Source organism: Bos grunniens, chromosome 18, assembly GCF_055505025.1.
Source record: "Bos grunniens cultivar Pamir isolate PY7600 chromosome 18, Bosgru_T2T1.0, whole genome shotgun sequence".
Taxonomy (NCBI): Eukaryota; Metazoa; Chordata; class Mammalia; order Artiodactyla; family Bovidae; genus Bos; species Bos grunniens.
The window spans coordinates 39,988,207-40,013,963 of NC_141182.1; the positions used below are offsets into that span (position 1 = coordinate 39,988,207).

General features: G+C 38.9%; 1 protein-coding gene across 1 annotated transcript in view; it reads left to right on the plus strand.

Moving 5' to 3' along the window:
• The first annotated feature begins 492 nt into the window (after window positions 1-492).
• HYDIN (HYDIN axonemal central pair apparatus protein) overlaps window positions 493-25,757 on the plus strand; it is a 339,719-nt gene continuing 314,454 nt past the window's right edge. Inside the window, 1 exon segment of the mRNA XM_086351674.1 lies at window positions 493-606. The gene's annotated coding sequence lies outside the window, so the exon portion shown is untranslated.

Consider the following 25,757-nt stretch of genomic DNA (forward strand, 5'->3'; position numbering starts at 1 on the left):
TTCTCTGAGAAGAAAGAGGGGGGTAAATGCATAGAGTAGTTATTCTCTTGGACTTTCCTGGGCATCTGGCAGCCTGGGTTTTGTTTCTGGCTCCTTTAAGACTCGATAGTTATGGACCATCCTACTTGGTACAGGGACATAAATTTTTGCAGATAACTTAAGGGTTCAGAGACCTCCTGAAGAGGGAAAAGAACTCTTAAAAATTTATGGAGAGATGAAGAACCTCACTGCAACACCAGCAGATAGGCGTTAAATAAGATAATGCATGATGAACTTTTAAAGAACTAGGACAAGTGTCTGGTGAGAGAGGATGCCTTTGGGGAGAGAAGGTGTCTGGTGGAAAGGAAATGGCAACCCACTCCAGTATTCTTGCCTGGAAAATCCCATGGACTGAGGAGCCTGGTAGGCTACAGACCATGGGGTACAAGTATCGCTGCCTGGCGGTTGCTATGGACGCTTGCCTTCTCCAATCATCAAGCGGCTTGCTAAACTGTGCGGCGCTGAGTGGTTGCTGTGGCAACGGATGGTAACAGCTCCGCTACCAGGCGGCACAGGAGGAGAGCCGGCTGCTTGGAGCCGGGTTGGGAAGCCCTTGCTACAGCGTCTGTGAGTTGGACGCGGGGTCTTGGTGGGGAATGGGGCGCGGAATTGACAGGGGGTGGAGGTCACCGGGGTCGAAGGCCCTCGCAGTGGTCGTGGGGTCGCAATATGAGGGGTATAAGGACTGACTGGGGGCATTCCCTCGTGTTCCAGCTCTTTGTCCCAGGGGTTCCCTAAGCTTTCCAGATCCCATCTCTCCCCAGCCTCCTCACGCTCTTTCTCCTCACCCCCTCTCCGCTCAATAGTGGAGCCTCCAGTTTCTGTTGGTTCCCTAGAATCTGTGTGGATGAGGAGCAGACATCAGCCTGAAGGAGAGAGTTAGAAGTTCACCTTGCTTCTAACTTCTAATTAGCTCGGCCTTGGGCAAGTCATTTTCTGTGTTTCCTTAACGGGAAAATGGGGTGCCGTACCCCCTCCTCCCTTCTTCTCGAATGCATTCCCGGTATACCCTGATATGTTTTACCTGTGTGGTCTTACTGCGTAGCTGCGCCTGTGAAGTGCCTAATGATTAACCGCCCTTTACAGTTCTGCAGTCTGGGTTCATAGAGTGTCCCATGGTTAGAGCTGTCGGTATAACTCTTAACCACCTGGTGTCCCGTTCTCTACGTGTCCTCACTTGTTTTACCTTAGATTTCTTGCTCCCTGCCTCTATAGGGTCTTGGCCTTTTCTCTCCAGAATACTTCAACCAGTATGTATTTTATCTAGATGATTCTTCCCCACTCTCCTTTGCTTTACTCCTTAAAGTCATTGAGATCCTACTTAATGTTTAGTAGTAACCTAGATGTTTTGCAAGAAAAAAAAAATGTAATGTTAAGACAGGATTTGTGCTCTTATGATCTTATTTAGTAGAGTCATGTTTTACTGCTGTATTAGGTTGGGGATGCTAAGGTCAACGTCGAAGGCAAAGCCTTCGTTGCTGCACTTGGGCTTTCTCGAGGTGTGGTGAGCAGCGGCTACTCTGTAGTTGAGGTGAGCAGTGGCTACTCTGTAGTTGAGGTACGTGGGTTTCTCATTGTGGTGCCTTCTTCTGTTGCAGAGCACCAGCTCTAGACGCACAGGCTTCGGTAATTGTGGGCTTAGCTGCTCTAGGGCATGTGGGATCTTCCCGGACCAGAGACTGAACCGGTGTCCCACGCACTGGCAGGCAGATTCTTAACTGCTGGACCACCAGGGAAGTCCCTGTTCCATTATGTCTTTGTTCTTCTAAATTTTGCTGTAGCCTTCATTTCATTCTTCAGCTTCTTCCTTGAGAACATTGAGGAGGCTGTTGCTATTCATGTGGCTACCTGAACATCACTCTGCTTGGTGGACTGCTAAAGCCTTAGAATCATTCATGCATCCTTCTGGGCTCTCCTCAGTCTGCACTGGACTGACTGTTGAGCATTGATGAAATGGACACAAGTATTCTCAGGACTAAAAACCATCTCACCTCATTCTACAGCCCACTGACTAAACAGCAAAGACAATCACCCAGCTATTATAAAGGTTATTTTTTTGTCCTTTTATTTGGCTGAATATGAATAAATTGAATTTCCATCATCCCCATTGATATAACTCTTTTGAAGTCTTGTAGAGATTGTACTTGCCCTGCATAGGCATCAACACTTGATATTATCAGTCTTTTAAAACTTTGTCTTTCTTATGGGAAAATAATGTTTACCACTTTGTTGTAATTTACATTTGCTGGCTTACTAGTGAGATAAAGCAGTTTATGATTATTTACTACTGATAATTGATCTTCTGTGGGTTGTCATTCTTTATCTTTGTCCAATTTAAATCTGACTGTCCTTTTTATATTGATCAGTTGGGGTATTTTACATACCCTTGGTATTGATACTTTGAGATATTGATACTATGTTGAGATAAAATTTAAATTAATATTTTATCCCAATGTGTTCTTAGGTGTTTTAAAAACTAATACAATATTGTAAAGTTTAAAAATAAAATAAAATTAAAAAAAAGTCCGATTTATTATGCATAATTTACATACTGTAAAATTCACCTCTATTTTTTCTTCTAGTTTTATTGAGATATAATTGACATACAGTACTGTATAAGTTTAAGCTGTATAGCATAATGATTTGACCTATATTCAGGATGAAATGATTATCACAGTAAGTTTAGTCATCATCCATCATCTCATATAGATACAAAATTAAAGAAATATAAACAATTTTACTTGTGATGAGAACTCTTTAGGGTTTATTTTCTTAACAACTTTCATGTATAACATACAGCAGAGTTAATTGTATATATCATGTACATTACATCCCTGGTACTTATTTATCTTATAACTGGAAGTTTGTACCTTTTGACTGCCTTTGTCCGGTTCCCCCTCCCTCACCCCATTACTACTGGTAACCTGATCTCTTTTTCTATGAGTTTGCTTGTTTTTGAAGTATAGTTGACCTCCAACACTGTTAGTTCCTGTTATACAACATCATGATTGAATATTTCTATGCCTTTAAAAATGATCACTACAATAAATCTAGTTATCTGTCACCACTCAAAGATATATAATTATTGAATACATTCCCCACACTGTACGTTTAATACCCATGACCCACTTATTTTGCAACTGGAAATTTGTGCCTCTTAATCTCCGTCACCGATTACTCTCCTCCCTTCACCTCCTCCCCTCTAGCAACCACCAGAAAAGCCATACAGTTTGTTCTCTGGGTCTATGACTATCTCTGTTTTGTTATGTTTATTCATTTGTTTTATTTTTTAGATTTCACATATAAGTGATTACTTTTGGTATTCTCTTTCTGACTTATTTCAGTTAGCACAATACCCTCTAGATCCATCCATGTTGTGACAAATGGCAAGATTTCATTCTTTTTATGGCTGAGTAATATTCCACTGTGTACATATACCACATCTTCTTTATCTGTTTTTCTATTGATGGACATTTGGGTTGCTTCCATATATTGGCTATTGTAATAATGCTGCAGTGAACATTGGGGTGAATGTGTCTTTTCTAATTAGTGTTTTTGTTTTCTTTGGATAAATACCAAGGAGTGGAATTGCTAAGTCACATTATAGTTCTAGTTTCAGTTTTTTAAGGAATCTCCACACTGTTTTCCATAATGGCTGCATCAATTTACATTCCCACCAACAGTGCACAAGGGTTTCCTTTCCTCCACATCCTCACCAAAGCTTATTTGTTGTCTTTTGGATGATAGCTCTTCTGAGAGGTGTGAGGTGATATCTCATTGTGGTTTTGATTTGCATTTCTCTGATTAGTGATCTTGAGCATCTTTTCGTGAACCTGTCGATCATCTATAAAGAACCCAGAAATGAATCCACACTTATATGGGCAATTAATCTATGACAAAGGAGGCAAAAATACATCATGGGGAAAAGACAGCTCCTTCAGTAAACAGTGTTCAGAAAACTGGACAGCTACATCCAGAGGAATCAAACTGGACTACTCGCTCATACTATGCACAGAAATAAATTCAAAATGGAATAAAGACTGAAATGTAGGACCTGTAACCATAAAACTTCTAGAAGAAAACCTAAGCAGTATGCTCTTTGACAATAATATTGGAAATATTTTTTGGCCATGTCTCCTCAGGCAAGGGAAACAAAAGCAGAAATAAACAAATGGGAATACTTCAAACTAAAAAGCTTTTGCAAAAAAAAAAAAAAAAAAAAGCTTTTGCACAGTGAAGGAAACTGACAAAATAAAAGGCCACTTACAGACTGGGAGAAGGTATTTTCAAATGCTACGTCTGATAAGGGATTAATATTAAAATATACAAAGAACTCATATAATTCAATGTCAAAAAAGAAAAGACCCAACTAAAAATGTGCAGAGGATCTGAATAGACCCTTTTCCAAAATTTATTCCTTTTAGATGTAGATGTACAGTTCTGCGGGTTTTGAAAAATTGCTATGTATCCATGTAAATGTATAGAATGATTCTGTTAACTCAGAAAGTTCTCTTGTTGCTGGTTGTAGTCATTCCCAGAAAAGTCTTTGTATCAACATATGTTATTATAATTTTTGGATAAATACCTGGGAATGTGATTACTAGGTTCTATGGTAAGTATATGTTTAATTTTATAAGAAACTGTTTTCCAAATTAACTGTAGCGTTTTGCATTTCTACCAGCACAGTATGAAAGTGTCATCTGCTCCACATCCATGACATCTAGTGACAGTCTTGTTCATTTTAATCATTTTTGTAGATGTGTAGTGGTTTCTCATTCTGTTTCAAATTTGCATTTCCGTGATGCCTAATGACATTGAACAGCATGAGTTTATCGATTATTTTATCTCTTCTTTGGTGAAGTTTGTGTTTGTATCTTTTGCCCATGTCTTATTCACTTGTCCTCTTATTGAGTTGCCTTTTGGAGTCAAAAGTTTTAAATTGTGATGAAGTCCAACTTACTATTTTTTCTGTTATGTATTATGTTATCTAAAATTCTTCACCTAACCCAAAGTAACACAGATTTTCTTCTGTGTTTTCTTCTTGAAGTTTTATAGATTTAGTTTTACATTTTATTTCATGTTTTGTATATGAGAAAATTTAGAATTATTTAGGGGAAGGCCCAGCAATCCCTCTGGCTTATGTGGGAGAGTGATTCATGTGATCACACAGGATAGGGAAAGTTATTATCTATTCTTAATTAGTGGTATAGTTTTACGAGCTTCACAGTAGCTTTGAGAATGTTTTTACATGTTAACATAAAAAAATATTTAGAAGAGGAAAACTCTCAAGTGTGAGAGAACCGACATAGCCTATGAGTGAGTATTGAAGCTATGTTTAAACTGGTAAACTGCGATCTGCATAGAGTAGAGATGCTTGACTCTGGATTTATGTTAATAGTTTTGTTTGTTGTTTCTTTTGAGGTGAAAGTTTTTTCAGGGAGGAGACACACTCCATAGACAGAGTGTGAGCCGTCTCAGAAGGCAAGAGAGGCATTAGAGGCACCAGGTTATGGGGTTGTCAATTTTTATAGGGGTGGGTAATTTCATAGGCTGATGAGTGGGAGGAGTATTCCAGCTCTTCTGGGGAAAGGATGGGGACTTCAAGGAATTGGGCCACTGCCCACTTTTTGACATTTATGGTCGTGGTGCCTGTGGGTGTGTCATTTAGCATGCTGATGTGTTTCAGTGAGTGTATACTGAGACTCAGAGTCTAGTGGAAGACAACTGGTCTGCCATCCTGGACCTTGTTTCTGCTGCTGCTGCTGCTGTTGCTAAGTCGCTTTAGCTGTGTCCGACTATGTGCGACCCCATAGACAGCAGCCCACCAGGCTCTCCCGTCCCTGGAATTCTCTAGGCAAGAACACTGGAATGGGTTGCCATTTCCTTTTCCAAAGCACGAAAGTGAAAAGTGAAAGTGAAGTGGCTCAGTCGTATCCGACTCTTAGTGATCCCATGGACTGAAGCCTGCCAGGCTCCTCCGCCCATGGGATTTCCCAGGCAAGAGTACTGGAGTGGGGTGCCATGGCCTTCTCCCTGTTGTCTCTACTCAGTTTGTTGTACCCTCAGGCTATGTCATTCTTTTAAAGGTTGTACCCTGCCCACTTTCCTGCCTCATTCTCCTTTCAGAGATTTTACTCCCGTAATCTTTTGGGGAACAGAAAATCGACAGTCTTCTGTAGCTGCTTCAGTGCTGAGTGCTTACTGAAGTGCTGTGTCGACCCTGCCTGTCAGGGAGTAAACATTTCTGCATGCCTGATCTAGGGGCCCCAGGGGCAGCACGACTTCTTGTTTTGAGTTGGTATGGGATGGAATCCTCCCATATGGTTCTAGTTGTTATCTTATGTTTATGTTTAGTTTAGATTTTATGTTTATTTTCATCTTTTGGGGAACAGTGTTCATAGCTTTTAACTGATTTGAACCTTGGAGGTTAAAGATCGCTGGTTTAGGACAGCACATTTCGGAGCTCAGGGCACAGTGACACACTCCATCACAGTTGCTGTTGTTCAAAGTGAAGAAGCAGCTGTTTCCGAGGGCAGATTTTTTCTTTCATATATTTTCTCCCAAGATCTATTTCCTCATTAACAGTTGCAAATGAGCTTAGCATTTGGCTGCTCTTCATATAAAATGACTTGCAAGGGGAAGCCAGGCTTGAAATAAGGCAAAAATCATTGTAGGATCATGACTAGAAGGATTCGGGTTGGACAGAGCATAACTGAGGAATTGACATATCGCACAATGCCTCTACCGCAATTTAACTTGAAAAGCTGTGCAGTCAGTCTTTTTACATCTTTGAGGATTTAAAGTGCTTTAGTTCTCTGATTTTTTAAGGGTCATCTTTATCTGTTGCAGTGGTAGAGGAGAGAGGGCTTTTTAAAAGTGTTTCATGTGTGACTGAAAGACTAGTCAGAAAGTATATGGTATTGTTTAAGTGGTGATCTTCATCTTAAAATGAATACCAAAGAGTCAACTCATCTTACTTTGAGGAAAAATCAGTGTGACATGACTAAGAAAGAAATCTCATGTAATTTCACTGTCAGTTCATACATCTCTCCTGAATTTTATTTTAAAATCGCATCTTCTTGCTTTAATAGGCTATCTAAAATGTCCTAAATATAAGGTTGCTCTATTAACATTATGATCTCACAGCGTTTCTCTCTCTTTTTTAAACTACTCTTATAAACCCAAGTTAAAAAACTTCGCCCCTAATTTTGTGTTCTGTACAACTATGTTGTTGATGCTTGTTTTTATTATAAACAATCCACCAGGTTTGCGGCAATGACTTTGAAAAATCCTTAATTAAAATAAATTTCAAGGTTAAGCTATTTTTATTCATGCCTGGAAACAATCACCAATACTTGTGTCTTTTAGAATGATAACAGTGTGGTAAGCATATTTCAAAACCAAGAAGGCTGAAATTTATGCTTATGAAAGCCAAAAAATTAGTCTTGCAATACTTTGGAATGTCCCAGGTAATTAATTATAGGTGATATGTGATTATATCAAACCTCAAAGATTTGAACAGGAGGTAGAAAACAGGAGCCTTAGGTATTTCATTTCTGATATAATCCCTGTCACTCTCAGAGGGAATTAAAGTTTAATAAAAAGGAGTAACAGAGAAATATAATCCAAGAATACTAATTAATAACTTTAGCACCACCAGAATGAGATTCTGTAATAAATAGTAGACTGCCAGTTGCTAAATCATGAAATATTGCAGAGAGGAAAAAGGCAACAACACACTCTTTCACTATATGGCTTCTTATGTTAAAACTGTTAGTGGTAGGGAAGTTTTGTACTTGTTAATCATTTGTGTTTTTGCATCGCTATTTGTAATTACAATTAAACAGATGGTTCCTAAAAAGATCGTGTGCTCTTAGCAATTAAAACCACGGCAGACAGCTTTTCCTCTTCCCCAACATACAATTAAACTGAATAGAATCACACATCCTGTGGATTCCTCTGAGTAAAGGTTCTGTGCAGATTCAAGTAGATGAGCATTCTCTTCCCTAGCCCTGACATTTTAAACCCTGCAAGTCGAGAACAGTGAAGCTGGCAGAGAACTTCCAGATTTGGGTTTTAGAAAGTAGTGAGCCCTCTCTGCTTTCTGCCCAAGTCCTATCCTCACCATATGGGGATTAGTAGAATTTGTTTTTAAGTGGGATCTTTGGAACAACCTAACAACCATTGGATGTATTGTTTCTGATATGGCTTTCTAAATTCTGGGAGCTCAGCTAGCCAGTGAAATTTCTCAAGGGCACAGGAAAATTTGTCTTTTTTTCTTTGTCAGACAACTAATGTTGACTTTTGCTTGTGAAGAAAAAATTCTTTAGAGTCTTTAATCTGAAGAAGATAGAATTTACTTTGGGTTCTAGGGAAAACAAATTCTACCTTAGGTTTCTGTTACAACAAATTAACTTCAGGAGATTTTTCAACAAGGACTCAGCACCCCGTGAAATATTTCGCTCACTGATTTATGGCTTTGCGGCTAGTGTCCCTTCCTTGAACCAGACCTCAGCAGTGTTAATGGGTCTCCCCCAGAGTGGTGGAGTTGGAGCCTGTGGTGATTTGCTCACAGGTGAAACCTTGGAAATGTGTTTTGTTTGCATGAGCATAGATAGGCCCAAGTATACGTTTAATGATTTTTAGGTACAGGCTTTTGTGCCCACAAGTAAGCAGTTATTTGCTGATGTAATTAACCATCTGCACCTTATTATGAGAGTGCAGCTGGCTAATTATGCCTGGTACTCGTAGGGCAGGTTAAACTTCTCATCTCCATAAAAAGTGGATTTTCAGCAAAGGACACTGACCTTTACAAATGAGTCCCTAAATTTAACTAGTTCAGTTTGAGGTCACCACTCATGAGTTTGTTTTGTTTTGTTTAGAAGAGAAATTTATATACGGGTAATGATGTTTCTATTTGGTAAGTAATGAATACAGAGCCATAGGACAGACTTCCTTTATTATGAGTCAGGCACAAATGATATCCCTGCTGAGTTCAAATTATTTTGATTTCTCACTTTGGAAAAGTTGTTCATTAGTATGGATTTACAAGTATTAATGAACTTATATGAATGACAACTTGGATCATTCATTGAGACTTCAAATGGAATGATTTGTGTATTAACCATTTCAAAATCATTTTCAGCAATAGTTGTTCATTTTTCTTGTAACTTATTGGATGGATTGTTTGAGAGAACAGCAGAATCCTGGAGAGCAGAATCTAAAATATCAGTGTAGGTTAAAGTTGCAGTCAATAGCAATTAACTAAGTTTGAAGTAGATCTGCTATGGGGAATCTTCCCACATTTGTTTATCCAAAATTGTCTTTAATTTACTCTTGAAAGATACTTTTGCTGACTATAGAATTAAAAGATGGCAGTTTTTTCTTCCAGTAAATTTGATTGCATAATTCTACCATTTTCTGTCTTCCATTATATTGGGAAATTAGCTCTCAATTGAACCATGGCCTCTTTGAACATAATTTGTCTTTTTTTTTTATTGGCCTTTTAAATGATTTATCTATTTTTAGTTTTCTTTACCATCTCTAAGATGAGTCTAGGTATGGATTTTCTCCCATCTATCTAGCTTGGGATTTAGTGGACTTCTTGAATCTACATATTGGTCTTTTTCAACATTTCGGTAGAATCCTCAGCTATCATTTTTTTAGATATTGCCTCTGACTCATCTCTTTGCCCTCAAGGCTCCAATGATATCAGCTCTTTCTCCTCCATGTCTCTTAACTTCACTTGTATACTTAAGAAATTTCTAAATTTAGCTACTATACCTCTTATTGTTAGATGTTCTTTTTGGATCTTACGAAATCTTCTATACGACTTCCCCCTACAACTTCCCCCTATAATGTTTTCTTCTTAAAAGTTTCCAAATCTAAAGAAAACTTGAAATAATAGTACCTAAGTGCCCTTTACTTAGAGTCATTAGTTTTTAACTTTCTGCCACATTTGCTTTTGTGTCCTTTCACATTGCTCCTTTAAATACATTAACAGATACTTTCTAAGAAGAGCAAAATTCTTTCAGGTAATCACAATATTGTTATCACAGTCCATAAGCTTAAAATTAATGCAGTGTTAATAAATTCTGTATTCATTTCCCCCCCAATTTTCAATAATGTTTCCTTTTTCTTTTTAAATTCAGGATTCAGTCAAGGGTCATGTGCTTCATTGAGTTTTTAAGGTTTTTAGTCTCCTTAGTGTCGAATAGTTCCCCTGACATATTGGAGTGGGGCAGGGGGACGGTGTAGGTTTTTGCTATTTCGAATATTAACATTTTTGAAGAGTCCATTTGTTTTCACAGAATTGTTGTATCATTTTTTGGTTATAGATTCCTGTGTCCTAAAGAGATCTTCAGGCTTATCTGTTAGTACTTCAGGCCGAGTAATATAGTTATTTCATAGTTTGTATCCATTAAGTACCCTCTATGAAGCCTTTGATGATCTACTGTCTCTTCGGTTCAGTTCAGTTGCTCATTTGTGTCTGACTCTTTGCGACTCCATGGACTGCAGTATGCCAGGCCTCCTTGTCCATCACCAACTCCAAGAGTTTACTCAAATTTATGTTCATTGAGTCGATGATGCCATCCAACCATCTCATCCTCTGTCGTCCCCTTCTCTTCCCACCTTCAATCTTTCCCCGCATCAGGGTCTTTTCAAATGAGTCAGTTCTTCACATCAGATGGCCAAAGAATTGGAGTTTCAGCATCAGTCCTTCCAGTGAATATTTAGGACTGATTTCCTTTACGATGGACTGGTTGGATCTCCTTTAGTCCAGGGGACTCTCAAGAATCTTCTCCAACACCACAGTTCAAAAGCATCAATTCTTTGGTGCTCAGCTTTCTTTATAATCCAACTCTCACATCCATACATGACTAATGGAAAAACCATAGCTTTGACTACATGGACCTTTGTTGGCAAAGTAATGTCTCTGCTTTTGAATATGCCATCTACGTTGGTCATAACTTTTCTTCCAAGGAGCAAGCATCTTTTAATTTCATGGCTGCAATCACCATCTGCAGTGATTTTGGAGCCCAAAAATATAAAGTCTGTATCTATTTCCACTGTTTCCCCATCTATTTGCCATGAAGTGATGGGACTAGATGCTATGATCTTAGTTTTGTGAATGTTGAGCTTTAAGCCAACTTTTTCACTCTCCTCTTTTACTTTCACCAAGAGGCTCTTTAGTTCTTCTTCACTTTCTGCCCTAAGGGTGGTGTCATCTGCATATCTGAGGTTGTTGATATTTCTCTTGGCAATCTTAATTCCAGCTTGTGCTTCATCTAGCCCAACATTTCTCATGATGTTCTCTGCATATAAGTTAAACAAGCAGGGTGACAATATACAGCCTTGATGTACTCCTTTGCTGATTTGGAACCAGTCTGTTGTTCCATGTCCAGTTCTAACTGCTGCTTCCTGACCTGCATACAGATGTCTCAAGAGGCAGGTCAGTTGGTCTGGTATTCCCATGCTTTAAGAACTTTCCACAGTTTGTAGTGATCCACACAGTCAAAGCCTTTGGCATAGTTAATAAAGCAAAAATAGGTGTTTTTCTGGAACTATCTTGCCTTTTCAATGATCCAACGGATGTTGACAATTTGATCTCTGGTTCCTCTGCCTTTTCTAAATCCAGCTTGAACATGTGGAACTTCACAGTTCATGTGCTGTTGAAGCCTGGCTTGGAGAATTTTGAGCATTACTTTACTAGCGTGTGAGGTGAGTGCAATCGTGTGCTAGTTTGAGCATTCTTTGGCATTGCCTTTCTTTGGGATTGGAATGAAAACCGACCTTTTCCAGTCCTGTGGCCACTGCTGAGTTTTCCAAATTTGCTGGCGTATTGAGTGCAGCACTTTCACAGCATTATCTTTTAGGATTTGAAATGACTCAGTTGGAATTCCATCACCTCCACTAGCTTTGTTCATAGTGATGCTTCCTAAGGCCCACTTCACTTTGCATTCCAGGATGTCTGGCTCTAGGTGAGTGATCACACCATTGTGATTATCTGGGTCATGAAGATCTTTTTTGTAGAGTTCTTCTGTGTATTCTTGCCACCTCTTCTTAATATCTTCTGCTTCTGTTACCTTCTATATTCTGTTTCTATCTTCTACTGTCTGTAGTTTCTGTTAACTTTGCTCATGGTGTCTTGTTTTCTTGTGTGAGGTCTTGTTTTTTTTTTCTTCATTGTCCTTGAAATATTATTTGTAGGGATTTTAGTTTTTTAGTCTCTGATAGGATGGTGCCTTCCTTCATAGGAGATTTTTATTTGCTTCTGCCAGGCACCTCAGGATTTGTTAGTCTGGGACGACCCTGAACCTAGCTCATGACTTGAAGTTCTGTGGACAACTTAAGTGATAGGACCTGGGCTGCAAATTTGAGTCAGAAGTGACCCCACCTTTTCAGATATTTTTTCCCTCTTGTTTTTCTTTTTATTCTCTTTCTCTTTTTAGCACCATGATAGATTTTATTGTGGCTTCCTGGGGATGGTGATGGAGTCGTCAGTTTTCATTGTGGGCCCCAGGCTAAGGTGAAAAATGTCTCTAATTGTACTTCCCATCTTGAGTGGAGTGTGATCATTGTTTCTTATGTTATTGCCCACCAAGGTCACCAAAACCAAAGCCCAAATTTATCTGGATTAGCAAATGCCCTAAGGCAGAAGTTGGTATGCGTTCTAGTGCTTTGCTCACTTCTCTGGTGTTTGATTTCCTTTAGATTTTGGTCTGGAAATTGTTGACTATATTGAAAACTCTTTAATACTTTAGAGGAGATTAAATTTTTTTTTAAGGATTCCCTCATAGCTCAGTCGGTGAACAATCTGCTTGCAATGCAGGAGATCTGGTTTGACTGTTGGGTCAGGAAGATCCCCTGGAGAAAGAATTTTCAGTTGTGTTCATAGGACTTGTTGGTTCACCTGTTACCTGCCGTTACCGGAAATGGAGGTCCTGTTTAGTTTTAGAAGAAAGTTTATAGTTGTTCTGAATTGAGATATAGGCTGGATACAGATATTTTTCTTACTGTTAATGGGAATCGATCTGGCCAAGCCCTTTGAAAGCACCACACGCAGAATTTTCTAGTCAATATATAACACTGTGATGACCGAAAGAAGAAAAATGGCCCTGTAATACACTAGAGAGCTCAAGTATAGTGTTTTAGTTTGTAACCAATCTCTGTCATTGGTTTTCATTACTGAATTCTATTATGACAGCCATCCAATATGAATTAAAAGAATTCCATTTGACATTTTAATAAAAGGTGGACATGCAGGATTTAACAAGTAGCTGCTTGTGAGGGTGTATGAGACAGTGATCAGTGTGGAAAGCTCTCTGTTGAGCAGGGTCGGGCAGGTGCTGCTCACTTTCTTCTGGGGTTCACCACATCCTTAATGGCCAGTGGAGACTGATGAAAGCATTGGTCCCTTTCTTCACTCATGTTTGTTGAAACCATGGAAGGGTCACTGAGTAAATCCAGATTTGCTCTTATGTGAATGGCTTGCTTTTATTAAAGAGACTCTGTGAAGGAAAATCTGATTCCCAGGCATTATTTTTGTCAGAGAATTTGGTTAACAAATAAGATCACTTTTGAATAATGTTGCAAATAACTCTAAGTTGTTAGTACTTGGAGAAAATAATGTAAAATGTATCAATTTCTGTAAAGGATTTTTCTGTGTAGCCCTCTATAGACTTTCATCCTTCAAAGTGTGAAAATGAAATAATTTTAGTTCTTTCTTCTGGACTCACACATTCTGGATGACCAGAATATTTGGACCCATGTGAGCTTCTGCAGAGACCTTGTCACGTGCCAGTCATGTTCAAATATGGGCTTGGTAAGAGCAGAATAATTTATATATGGAATTCCTGTCCTGGGTTTTATAATCTCATATCTGATGACTTTTCATGATTTCCAGATTTCTAGGCATCCTGGAGAGTATATCTGATGGTACAAATGAATTTATCTATATAGTATATATAAATACAAAATGTATAAACTTACTCTCTCATATCCTAATAGAAGTGAGGCATTTTCTACTATTTTTGGAAATAAAACTCATGTCTTTGCATAGTAGTTATTTATAAATCATCCACCTAATTGCCAGGAGTAATTTTCAGGTAAATGTAAAAGTCCTAAAAATATAACAGTTATCACTAGAGAGTGTCAGATTTCAAGTGACAGAATCTTACTTCAAATTTCAGTACTGCTCAAACAAAATAAGAAATTTATTAGTTTGTGTAGTTGGGACACTAAGACACTAGGATGGCTCATAAGATCAAAAGATGAACTGTAGATATCAGGGCCTCAAAGTTTAGAACTGCTTTCAATATGATTATGATTCACTTATATTCATCTTTGTTCCCACCTGTCATCCATGCATCCTGCTGACATTTCTGCTTTTATCTACATGGCATTGTCCTGCAGAAAACTTTCTCCATGTAGTGGAGAAGATGCCTGCTGATATCTTTAAATTCATTTTCAGCCCAGAAGGTCCAAAGAAAGAACTTCTCTTTCTCAGTGTTCAACTATCATGCAATAGAAGATTCCAGTTGACATTATTAGGGTCACATTGCTCACACTCAGGAACAACCAGAGCATAGGAAAACAGATTACCATGATTGGCCACGTCTGCCTCTGCCTCTGGAGAGGGCAGTAGGTTCTTATAGAAGGAACAAGAATGGGAGGGAGAAATAATACTGGACAACTCAAATCCTTTACAAAAATAGATTGTTTAAAAGCATTAAATACTGTTAAAAAGTATTCCTAATTGAGTATGCATTCTTGAATCCAAGTAACATAAGCAGATTTGAGAAAATGATCCACTAAACCCATTGTAGTATCATATGAGAAGATATTTTCTCATGTTAGAAAAATTCTGTAGAGGAATTGATACAGCACGCTGGAGAGAGAACAATTGAATTAGAGATTTTTTTTTTTTTTGGTTAGGAAGAGAAATTAATACACCCAAGATTTTCCTTTGCTTAGTTAGATTTCTTTCACAAAGAAGTCATTAAGAGATCATAGACCGTAGCTTATTTTTAAATTATTTTTTATTTTTGCTAAACCAGCAGGAGTGCCATTTCATCTGTTATTATTAAAATAAGTCTTCATTGATGTAATGGTTAGATCCAAAAAAGGGATTTTAGTTAGCAGTAAATGATAATTTCAAAATCTCTTCTTCACTGCAACAAATTCAAGAATACATTTGAATCAGTTCTACTGAGGTGGATGAAACTGGAGCCTATTATACAGAGTGAAGTAAGCCAGAAAGAAAAACACCAATACAGTATACTAACGCATATATATGGAATTTAGAAAGATGGTAACAATAACCCTGTGTGTGAGACAGCAAAAGAGACACAGATGTATAGAACAGTCTTTTGGACTCTGTGGGAGAGGGGGGGGGGAATGATTTGGGAGAATAGCATTGAAACATGTATAATATCATATAAGAAATGAATCGTCAGTCCAGGTTTGATGCAGGATACAGGAAGCTTGGGGCTGGTGCACTGGGACGACCCAGAGGGATGGTACAGAGAGGGAGGTGGGAGGGGGTTCAGGATGGGGAACACGTGTACACCCGTGGCAAATGCATGTTGATGTATGGCAAAACCAATACAATATTGTAAAGAAAAAAAAATAATAAAAAAATTAAAAAAAACCTCAACATCATAAATAAATATGCATTTGTTTATGAATTTTCTACAATGAAAATAATATGATTGCCTAGCATTCATAAGCATATAAAATAGATTACTTTTGAGTGATGTGCATTTGTATGTGGATTGAAGCAAATTCTCCAAATGAACATTCATCATGTGTTTCATGAAACCAAAGGCATTCAGAAACCAAAGGCATTCTCACTGTGCTTTTGCAAGCCTACTGGTTTTTAGACTCTGGTGGTAACAGAATCAATGGCATATAAATTAGCAGTTATTTTATTTTAGTAAAGCAAACATGGATTTAAAATAGCTTGTCTGCCATGCTTAAATTAGTATATTTGACAAAATGAACAGGTCTGTCAAAAACTGCTTTTACATGTTATGGTCTGGAACCATAACTCTCAAGTTATTTATGCTATAGTAATACATTACATTAATCAATTGAAGAAAGAAGGGAAAATCACTAGACCATTCGAGTATGACCTAAATCAAATCCCTTATGACTATACAGTGGAAGTGACAAATAGATTCAAGGGATTAGATCTGATAGACAGAGTGCCTGAAAAACTATGGACAGAGGTTTATGACATTGTACAGGAGGCAGGGGTCAAGACCATCCCTAAGAAAAGGAAATGCAAAAAGGCAAAATGGTTGTCTGAGGAGGGCTTACAAATAGCTATGAAAAGAAGAGAAGTGAAAGGCAAAGAGGAAAAGGAAAGGTATACCCATTTGAATGCAGAGTTCCAAAGAATGGCAAAGAGAGATAAGAAAGCTTTCCTCAGTGATCAGTGCAAAGAAATAGAGGAAAACAATAGAGTGGGAAAGACTAGAGATCTCTTCAAGAAAATTGGAGATACCAAGGGAACATTTCATGCAGAGATGGGCACAATAAAGGACAGAAATTGTATGGTGTTCCTGCCTGGAGAATCCCAGGGACAGGGGAGCCTGGTGGGCTGCTGTCTATGGGGTCGCACAGAGTTGGGACACGACTGAAGCGACTTAGCAGCAGCAGCAGCAACAGAAGCAAAAGATATTAAGAAGAGGTGGCAAGAATACACAGAAGAACTATACAAAAAAGGTCTTCATGACCCAGATAATCACGATGGTGTGATCACTCACCTAGAGCCAGACATCCTGGAATGCAAAGTCAAATGGGCCTTAGGAAGCATCACTATGAACAAAGCTAGTGGAGGTGATGGAATTCCAACTGAGTCATTTCAAATCCTAAAAGATGATGCTGTGAAAGTGCTGCACTCAATACGCCAGCAAATTTGGAAAACTCAGCAGTGGCCGCAGGACTGGAACCAATCCCAAAGAAAGGCAATGCCAAAGAATGCTCAAACTAGCACACGATTGCACTCACCTCACACGCTAGTAAAGTAATGCTCAAAATTCTCCAAGCCAGGCTTCAACAGCACATGAACTGTGAAGTTCCAGATGTTCAAGCTGGATTTAGAAAAGGCAGAGGAACCAGAGATCAAAGTGCCAACATCCATTGGATCATTGAAAAAGCAAGAGAGTTCCAGAATAGTGTCTACTTTTGCTTTATTGACTATGCCAAAGGCTTTGACTGTGTGGATCACTACAAACTGTGGAAAGTTCTTAAAGCATGGGAATACCAGACTACCTGACCTGCCTCTTGAGACATCTGTATGCAGGTTAGGAAGCAGCAGTTAGAACTGGACATGGAACAACAGACTGATTCCAAATTAGGAAAGGAGTACATCAAGGCTGTATATTGTCACCCTGCTTATTTAACTTATATGAAGGGTACATCATGAGAAATGCTGGACTGGATGAAGCACAAGCTGGAATCAAGATTTTCAGGAGAAATATCAATAACCTCAGATAATGCAGATGGCACCACTCTTATGGCAGGAAGTGAAGAAGAACTAAAGAGCCTCTTGATGAAAGTGAAAGAGGAGAGTGAAAAAGTTGGCTTAAAGCTCAACATTCAGAAAACGAAGATCATGGCATCCGGTCCCATCACTTCATGGTAAATAGATGGGGAAACAGTGGAAATAGTGACAGACTTTATATTTTTGGGCTCCAAAATCACTGCAGATGGTGACTGCAGCCATGAAATTAAAAGATGCTTGCTCCTTGGAAGAAAAGTTATGACCAACATAGATGGCATATTCAAAAGCAGAGACATTACTTTGCCAACAAAGGTCCATGTGGTCAAAGCTATGGTTTTTCCATTAGTCATGTATGGATGTGAGAGTTGGACTATAAAGAAAGCCGAGCGCTGAAGAATTGATGCTTTTCAACTATGGTGCTGGAGAAGATGCTTGAGAGCCCCTTGGACTGCAAGGAGATCAAACCAGTCAACCCTAAAGGAAATCAGTCCTGAATATTCATTGAAATGACTGATGCTGAAGCTGAAACTCCAATTCTTTGGCCATCTGATGTGAAGAACTGACTCATTTGAAAGACCCTGATGCGGGGAAAGATTGAAGGTGGGAGGAGAAAGGGATGACAGAAGATGAGGTGGTTGGATGGCATCATCGACTCAATGAACATGAGTTTGAGTAAGCTCCAGGAGTTGGTGATGGACAGGGAAGCCTGGTGTGCTGCAGTCCATGGGGTCACAAAGAGTTGGACACGACTGAGTGACTGAACTGAACTGGACTGATCATTGAGACAGAAAACAATAAATGATTAAACTGACCATTAATCATTAAACAAATATTTATTGATTCCTGTTAATATATTAGGTTATATACTAGTGGTGAGCACAATGGTTGAGGTGTCTGAACTCAGAGAACTTGCTCTCTGGTGAAGACAGATGTAAAAATCTAGTTACACAGGCAATTTATTCATTATATGAGAAGTGCAATTACTCTCAGAACATATAACACGGGGCCTTTCAGGGTGGTCAGGGAAGGCTTTCTAGAGGCAGTGATGTTTCAACTGAGACCTATAGGATGAGTCCAAGCAGGGGAAAGGGTATAGAATGGCAGGAGATAGTTTCAGAATTGTTATCCCTAAGTAACCCTATAGTTGGATCAGGGGAAATGGAGAAGCCTGAGAACCTAGTCAAAATGGGGACAGAGTGTACCAGTAGGGCTAATGGACTTGGAAGAAGAGGCTGGGTATTCCAGAGATGAGAACAGTGCATTTCACCGTGTCATCTGAGGGTGTCTGTGATAAGTGAGTCTCATAATCCAGATCCATATATGGATCAAGACTCTTTCTGAAAGACAAAGGCCCGTCTAGTCAGAGATATGGTTTTTCCAGTAGTCATGTATGGATGTGAGAGTTGGACCATAAAGAAGACTGAGTGCTGAAGAATTGATGCTTTGAACTGTAGTGTTGGAGAAGACTCTTTAGAGTCCCTTGGACTGCAACGAGATCAAACCAGTCAACCCTAAAGGAAATCAGTCCTGAATGTTCATTGGAAGGACTGATGCTGAAGCTCCAATACTTTGGCCACCTGATGCTAAGAGCCAACTCATTAGAAAAGACCCTGATGCTGGGAAGGATCGAAGGCAAAGAAGAGAAGGGGATGACAGAGGACGAGATCATCACTGATTCAACAGACATGAGTTTGAGCAAGCTCCGGGAGTTGGTGATGGACAGGGAAGCCTGGTGTGCTGCAGTCCATGGAGTCGCTAGGAGTCGGACACGACTGATCGACTTCACTTTCACTTTTCACTTTCATGCATTGGAGAAGGAAATGGCAACCCACTCCAGTGTTCTTGCCTGGAGAATCCCAGGGATGGGGGAGGCTGGTGGGCTGCCGTCTCTGGGGTCACACAGAGTCAGACACGACTGAAGCGACTTAGCAGCAGCAGCAGCAGCAGCAAGGTGAAAAGGAGCTAGAAAAACATGCCTTTGGTTGCTTGATAGACAAATTTAAAATGTTTACTTTCGGGCACTTAAATAGCTGCAAGTAGATGCACTAAGTGTGCATCTCAGCTAATGGTAATTGTATCTCAACTTTTACCTGAAATGAGACAATCAAGATGTCAAGATATCAGCTCTGTATATCTTAGATAAGTGGCATGAATGGGATATCCAGGTAATTTCAAACATCAAGCCTCTAAGTAGACGTCCTCTTGTCCTGGGTGCTGTTTGTATTGTGAGTATTTTATATTTTATCTTCAAAGTTTCAAAAAAGTTGGCGTATTGGAAGATTCTTTAGGCGTTGGTTAGGATTTCTCCCTTTATACCATCTACACTCAGTGAATGAGGATTTCTGCTTCTAAGAATGGTAGACTAGGTAATACAGGCCCACCCTCCTGCTGAGGGTGACTGGAAAAAGTGGACAGATTATAAACAAAGGCCTGCTTCAATTCACTAGAAGGTTAATGAATAGTGAAGTTATCAGGCCACATCCAAGGGCAACAGCAACCCAGGGACTATCCTTTTATAATAAACCAGTGATCTAGTAAGTAAAATGTTTCTCTGAGTTCTGAGGGCCACCGTAGCAAACTAATTGAACCTGAGGCTGGGGTTGTGGAAACTTCTGATTTACAGTCAGTGGGTCAGAAGCACACACGCTGGGCTTGCGACTAGTGTCTGAAGAGTGGAGGCAGTCTATAGGACTAACACTTAACCTTTGGGATTTGATGCCATCTCTATGTAGATAAATTACTTGCTATTGTGGGGGACACCCCTCCTGCCCCCGCCACACCACACACACAAACACACATGCATGTTGGAATTGGTGACCGGAACAAAATACAAAATACATCTCTATTTTTCTTTTCTTCAGCCTGGTCAAATAAGAGGATTCTTTCTGAAATTTGTCTCTCTTTTATCTGCCTAGGCTATAAGCCACACATCCTGCAGAGACAGATTGTTTTCAGGACGTATTTCAGGGGAAAAGAGCAAAGCCCAATATGAAACCTATGAAATTGAAGAAGTCCAATTTAAAAGAGATCTGACACATAAGAAACCAAGAAGCATAGCAGCTTTAGAAACAGAAGAAAACCAGAAGCAGCAGCAGGATTAAAATATGAAAATTAATCCTTTTACTCCAAGTGCCTAGAGAACCCGTCAGTGGTAACAAGTCATGTTGCATTTACTTGAGCATTTTCTGCATTTTTTTTTCTTCGATATTTTCCTGCTAAAATGGTACTTTGGGGTAAAGAAATATTTATCAACATCCCAGAGTATGTAATGACCCCTGTCCTCACTTTAGCAGTAGCAGAACCTGAAGACATGTGAGCAGTTTCATATAATGCTCTTACTTATTTTTAGCAAGCAAAGTTTAATTAAATGGAATTTCCATCTTTTCTAGTTTTTTTTAAACCAAACTTTCTGCTAGTAACACTAAGAACAATTCTATTTACTGTACAAAGTGACATACAGTTATTATGTCATTTAATCCTCCTAATAAACATATGAGATAAATGTGGAAGATGGCTTCCAAGATGGCTCCCAATGACCCTTCCTTCCTGGTAATTATGTCCCTGTGTGGCCTCTCATATGGAATAGGGCTGATCTGTGTGGCTAATAGATCTTGCCCAAATGAGAGTATGTGACTGCTGGGCCACAGAGGACACAGCGCAGCTTCTCCCATTGTCTCTGGGACTACTCTCTGTGGAAGTAGTCAGTCATCGTGCCATGAGGACACTTAAGCATCCCTGTTGAGAGGCCCATGAGAGAAGGGACTGAAATCAGGAGAAGAAAGGCATTCTAGGTGTTATGTATAAGTCTGGAGGTGTGTGAGCCCCTGAGACTTTGTGAATTGTGAGTTGAGCATAAAGTGCAAGAAGGGCAGGTTTCTGGAATGGATGTCATGCTGAGAACCTTATGGAGTATTCCGGACTAAAGGATTTTAGGTAGGGAAATGGCATTACCAGGTTTTCCCTTTAGAATAGTCACTGTGGCTGCAGTGTAGAGAGTGACTAGGCTGTGGGGGTGGAGTGGGAGTGGAGACCCAATTCTGGAGGCAGGGAGGTCAGTTAAGGTGTTGCAGTCACCGAGACAAGCCATGGGAGTAACATTAACAAAGGAAGGCAGCAGGGATAAAAAGGCATAGGTGAATTTGTGAGATATTAGGGGATGGAATCTCAGGGTAGAGGCAGAATAGTGTCACCTTTGAGAGTGTGGACTCTGGAACCAGCATGACTCTTCTCCTTGCAGCTCTCCCCTTTCCTAGTGTGGGAACTGGGGCAGGCTACTTACCTCCTCTGTGCCTCTGTTTCCTTATCTGGGATATGGGGAGACTAATAGCACCCACGTCTAGGTGGTTGTAGTGATACACAGGTGATTGATAGGTATGTGGTATTATTTAATCATGGTATTAATTTGCGTTTTCCTGATATCTGGTAATGTTGAACAACTTTTCACATGCTTTTTGTGCTTGATACATCTTATTTGCCCTTGTCTATTTTCTAATTGGATTGTGTGTTAGGTAGAATAATGTCACTTTTCCACCAAGTATGTCCATGTTGAGTCTTCCAATCCATGAACATAGATCTCCTTTTTACTTAGATGCTTTCTGATTTTTTAAATTGGCTCTTTGTCATTTTTAGTATACAAGTCTTGTATATGTTTTGTTCAACTTACTTTGTTTTTGAAGGAATGACAGTTACAAATGGTATCATATTTTGGTTTCCACATCTTTATTGTTAGTATATAGAAATGTGAATGATGTTTGTGTGTTTATACTCACTTGTTAGTTCTAGGAGGTTTGTTGTAGATTCTTTGGGAATATCTATATAGACAGGCCATCTGCATCTAAGGAGAGTTTTTTTCCTTGTTTTCTGCTCTATATGTTTTTTATTTCTTTTTTTTTTTTTCCTTCTTCTAGCACTGACTAGAACTTCTAATACTATGTCTGATAGTCATGGTTAGAGTGGACCTCCTTGCCTTGTCCTCAGTCTTTATGGGGAAAGCATGCAGTCTTTTGCCATTCAGGATGATGTCAACTGGGCTTCCCAGGTGGCTCAGTGGTAAAGAATCTTCCTGCCAGTGCAGGAGTTGGGGGTTCGATCCCGGAGAAGGAAATGGCCTATCCACTCCAGTACTCTCGCCTGGGAAATCCCATGGACAGGTGAGACTGGTGTGCTACAGTCCATGGTGTTGCAAAGGAGTTGGATATGACTTAGTGACTAATCAGCAACAGGGATGTCAGCTGTAAAGTTTTTTGTATATTTTCTTTATTATGTTCCTCTATATTCCTAGTTTTCTGGGAGTTTTTCTTATCGTGAATGTTGTTGAATTTTGCCAGATGCTTTTACTACATAAATTGATATGATCATATGATGTTTCTTCTTTAGCCTGCTAATGTGATGGATTACATTGAAATTTGAGTGTTTAACTAGACTTATATTCCTGGAATTAAACTATTTGGTCATGGCATATAATTATTTTTCATATTGCTAAATAACTTGTTAGGATTTTGATAATATTTTGTTAAACTTTTTTTTCACTTATATTCATGACAGATACTGGTTTTTAGGTGTTTTTTGGGTATTACTTTCTTTGTCTGGTTTTGTCTTAGGCCTCATAAAATGAATTGTGAAATGTTCCCTTCTTTTCCATTTTATGAAAACGATTGGTAGTATTGGTGTTAATTCTTCTTTAAATGTTTCCTATAATTCTCCAGTGAAACCATCTATGCCTAGAGATTTCTTTTTTTTTTTTTGAGTTATAAAATTATGAATTCTTTTTCCATAATACTTTGAGTTATTCAGATTATCTGTTCATATTAAGTTGTGGTAGTGTGTTTGAGAAATGGAAGCAATACATCTAAGCTGTCATATTTATGAGTGTGCAGTTGTTTATAGTGTTTCCTTATTATTCTTCTGATATCTATATGGTTTGTCCTTTTTTATTAAATTCCTAATATTGGTAGTTTGTGTCTTCTTTCTTTGCTGGAGGTTTGTCAGTATTATTGGTTTCTCCAGAGAATCAGATCTTTGATTAATTCTCTCTATTGCTTTTCTGTTTTTAATTTTACTGATTTCCGTTCTTTTCTTTATTATTTGCTCCTGTTTGCTTTTGTTTTGTTTGGTCATCTTTTTCTTTTTCTGGACGTATGTCTTAGATGACATAATTGACTTTTACTGTTTTCTAATCTAAAAAGCCTCTTGATGAAAGTGAAAGAGGAGAGTGAAAAAGTTGGCTTAAAGCTCAACATTCAGAAAATGAAGATCATGGCATCTGGTCCCATCACTTCATGGGAAATAGATGGGAAACAGTGGAAACAGTGTCAGACTTTATTATTTTTGAGCTCCAAAATCACTGCAGATGGTGACTGCAGCCATGAAATTAAAAGACGCTTACTCCTTGGAAGGAAAGTTATGACCAACCTAGACAGCATATTCAAAAGCAGAGATATTACTTTGCCAACAAAAGGTCTGTCTAGTCAAGGCTTTGGTTTTTCCAGTGGTCATGTATGGATGTGAGAGTTGGACTGTGAAGAAAGCTGAGCATCGAAGAATTGATGCTTTTGAACTGTGGTGTTAGAGAAGACTCTTAAGAGTCCCATGGACTGCAAGGAGATCCAACCAGTCCTAAAGGAGACCAGTGCTGGGTGTTCATGGGAAGGACTGATGCTGAGGCTGAAACTCCAGTACTTTGGCCACCTCATGCAAAGAGTTGACTCATTGGAAAAGACCCTGATGCTGGGAGGATTGGAGGCAGGAGGAGAAGGGGACGACAGAGGATGAGATGGCTGGATGGCATCACTGACTCAATGCACATGAGTTTGGGTGAACTCCGGGTATTGGTGATGGACAGGGAGGACTGGCGTGCTGCGGTTTATGGGGTCGCAAAGAGTCGGACACGACTGAGTGACTGCACTGAACTGAACTGAACTAAATCTAAATATTTAGTGTTATAACTTTCAACCTCCTCCAAATTTTGAACTGTTGTGTTTTCATTTTCATTCAATTCAACATACTTTTGGTTTTCCTTCTTTGATTTGTGTTTATTTAGAAATGTGTTGTTTAGTTTCTAAGTATTTGGAGATTTTGTGTTATCTTTCTGTTGTGTGTTTCTAATTTGATTTCACAGTGGTTAACCAGCACCCTCTGTATGATTCCAGTTCTTTTAATTTGTTGAATTTTATTTCGTGGCCTGGAAAATTATCTATCTTTGTATATGTTGCTTGGATACATGAAAAGCATGTACATTTCTGCTGCTGTTGGGCAGACTCTTCCATAAATATTGATTAAATCATGTTGGTTGTGTTATGTTCCTCTATATCTTGTTAATTTTCTGCTTAATACTCACGTTAATTGTTGAGAAAGGAATGTTGAAGTCTCCAACTACAATTGTGGATTTGTATAGTTGTTTTAATTTTTTGTGTCATATATTCTGAAGCTTGGTTCAAGTCATATATTTTAAAAGTTGTCTGGTGCATTTATAATTATGATTGTTGTGTCTTTTTGGTAGATTCACCCTTTGACATTACATAATGTCCCTTTTTGTTCCTGGTCATTTTCTTTGATTTGAAGTCAACTTTATCTAATATTACTATAGCCCTTCTTGCTTTCTTTTGACCAACATTTGCATGATATACCTCTTCCCTCCTTTTGCTTATAATCTATGTATGTCATTATTGTTGAAGCTATTCTCTTAATCATAATTATCGTCTCCATCCCCTCTCAGGTGTTCATGTTTGCACACAAGCACTATTTACTAGTTTAGTGAAGTGGGTCATTTTCCTGTAACATTTTCTGCATTCTTGATACGGCTTAATTATGTTCTTGCACGTGTTCCTCCATTTCCTGATCTCCTGTACCCTAGCTGGTAGATCTAGAGATTAATTAGATTTAGGTTAAGATTTTTGTTAGTAGTGCTACACAGGTGGTGCTGTGTACTACATCACGTCAGGAGGCACATAATATGTCTGGTTTTCACTCTTTTAGTGTTAAGATTGATGTAGAGGGCTCAGGTGTTGTTAGCCTGTTTGAGCCATTATAAAGTTCTTTAACAACATTCTTCCTAATGGTTCTGGCATTGATGATCCTTCGTTTCATTAGAGGCTGAAAATGGTGATTATTTTTCTGTCATTTCTTCTGCATTTATTAGCTGGAGTTTGTCCATGAAGAATAATTTCCCCTCATAAACTATTTGGATAACTTATGATGCAATTTGTAC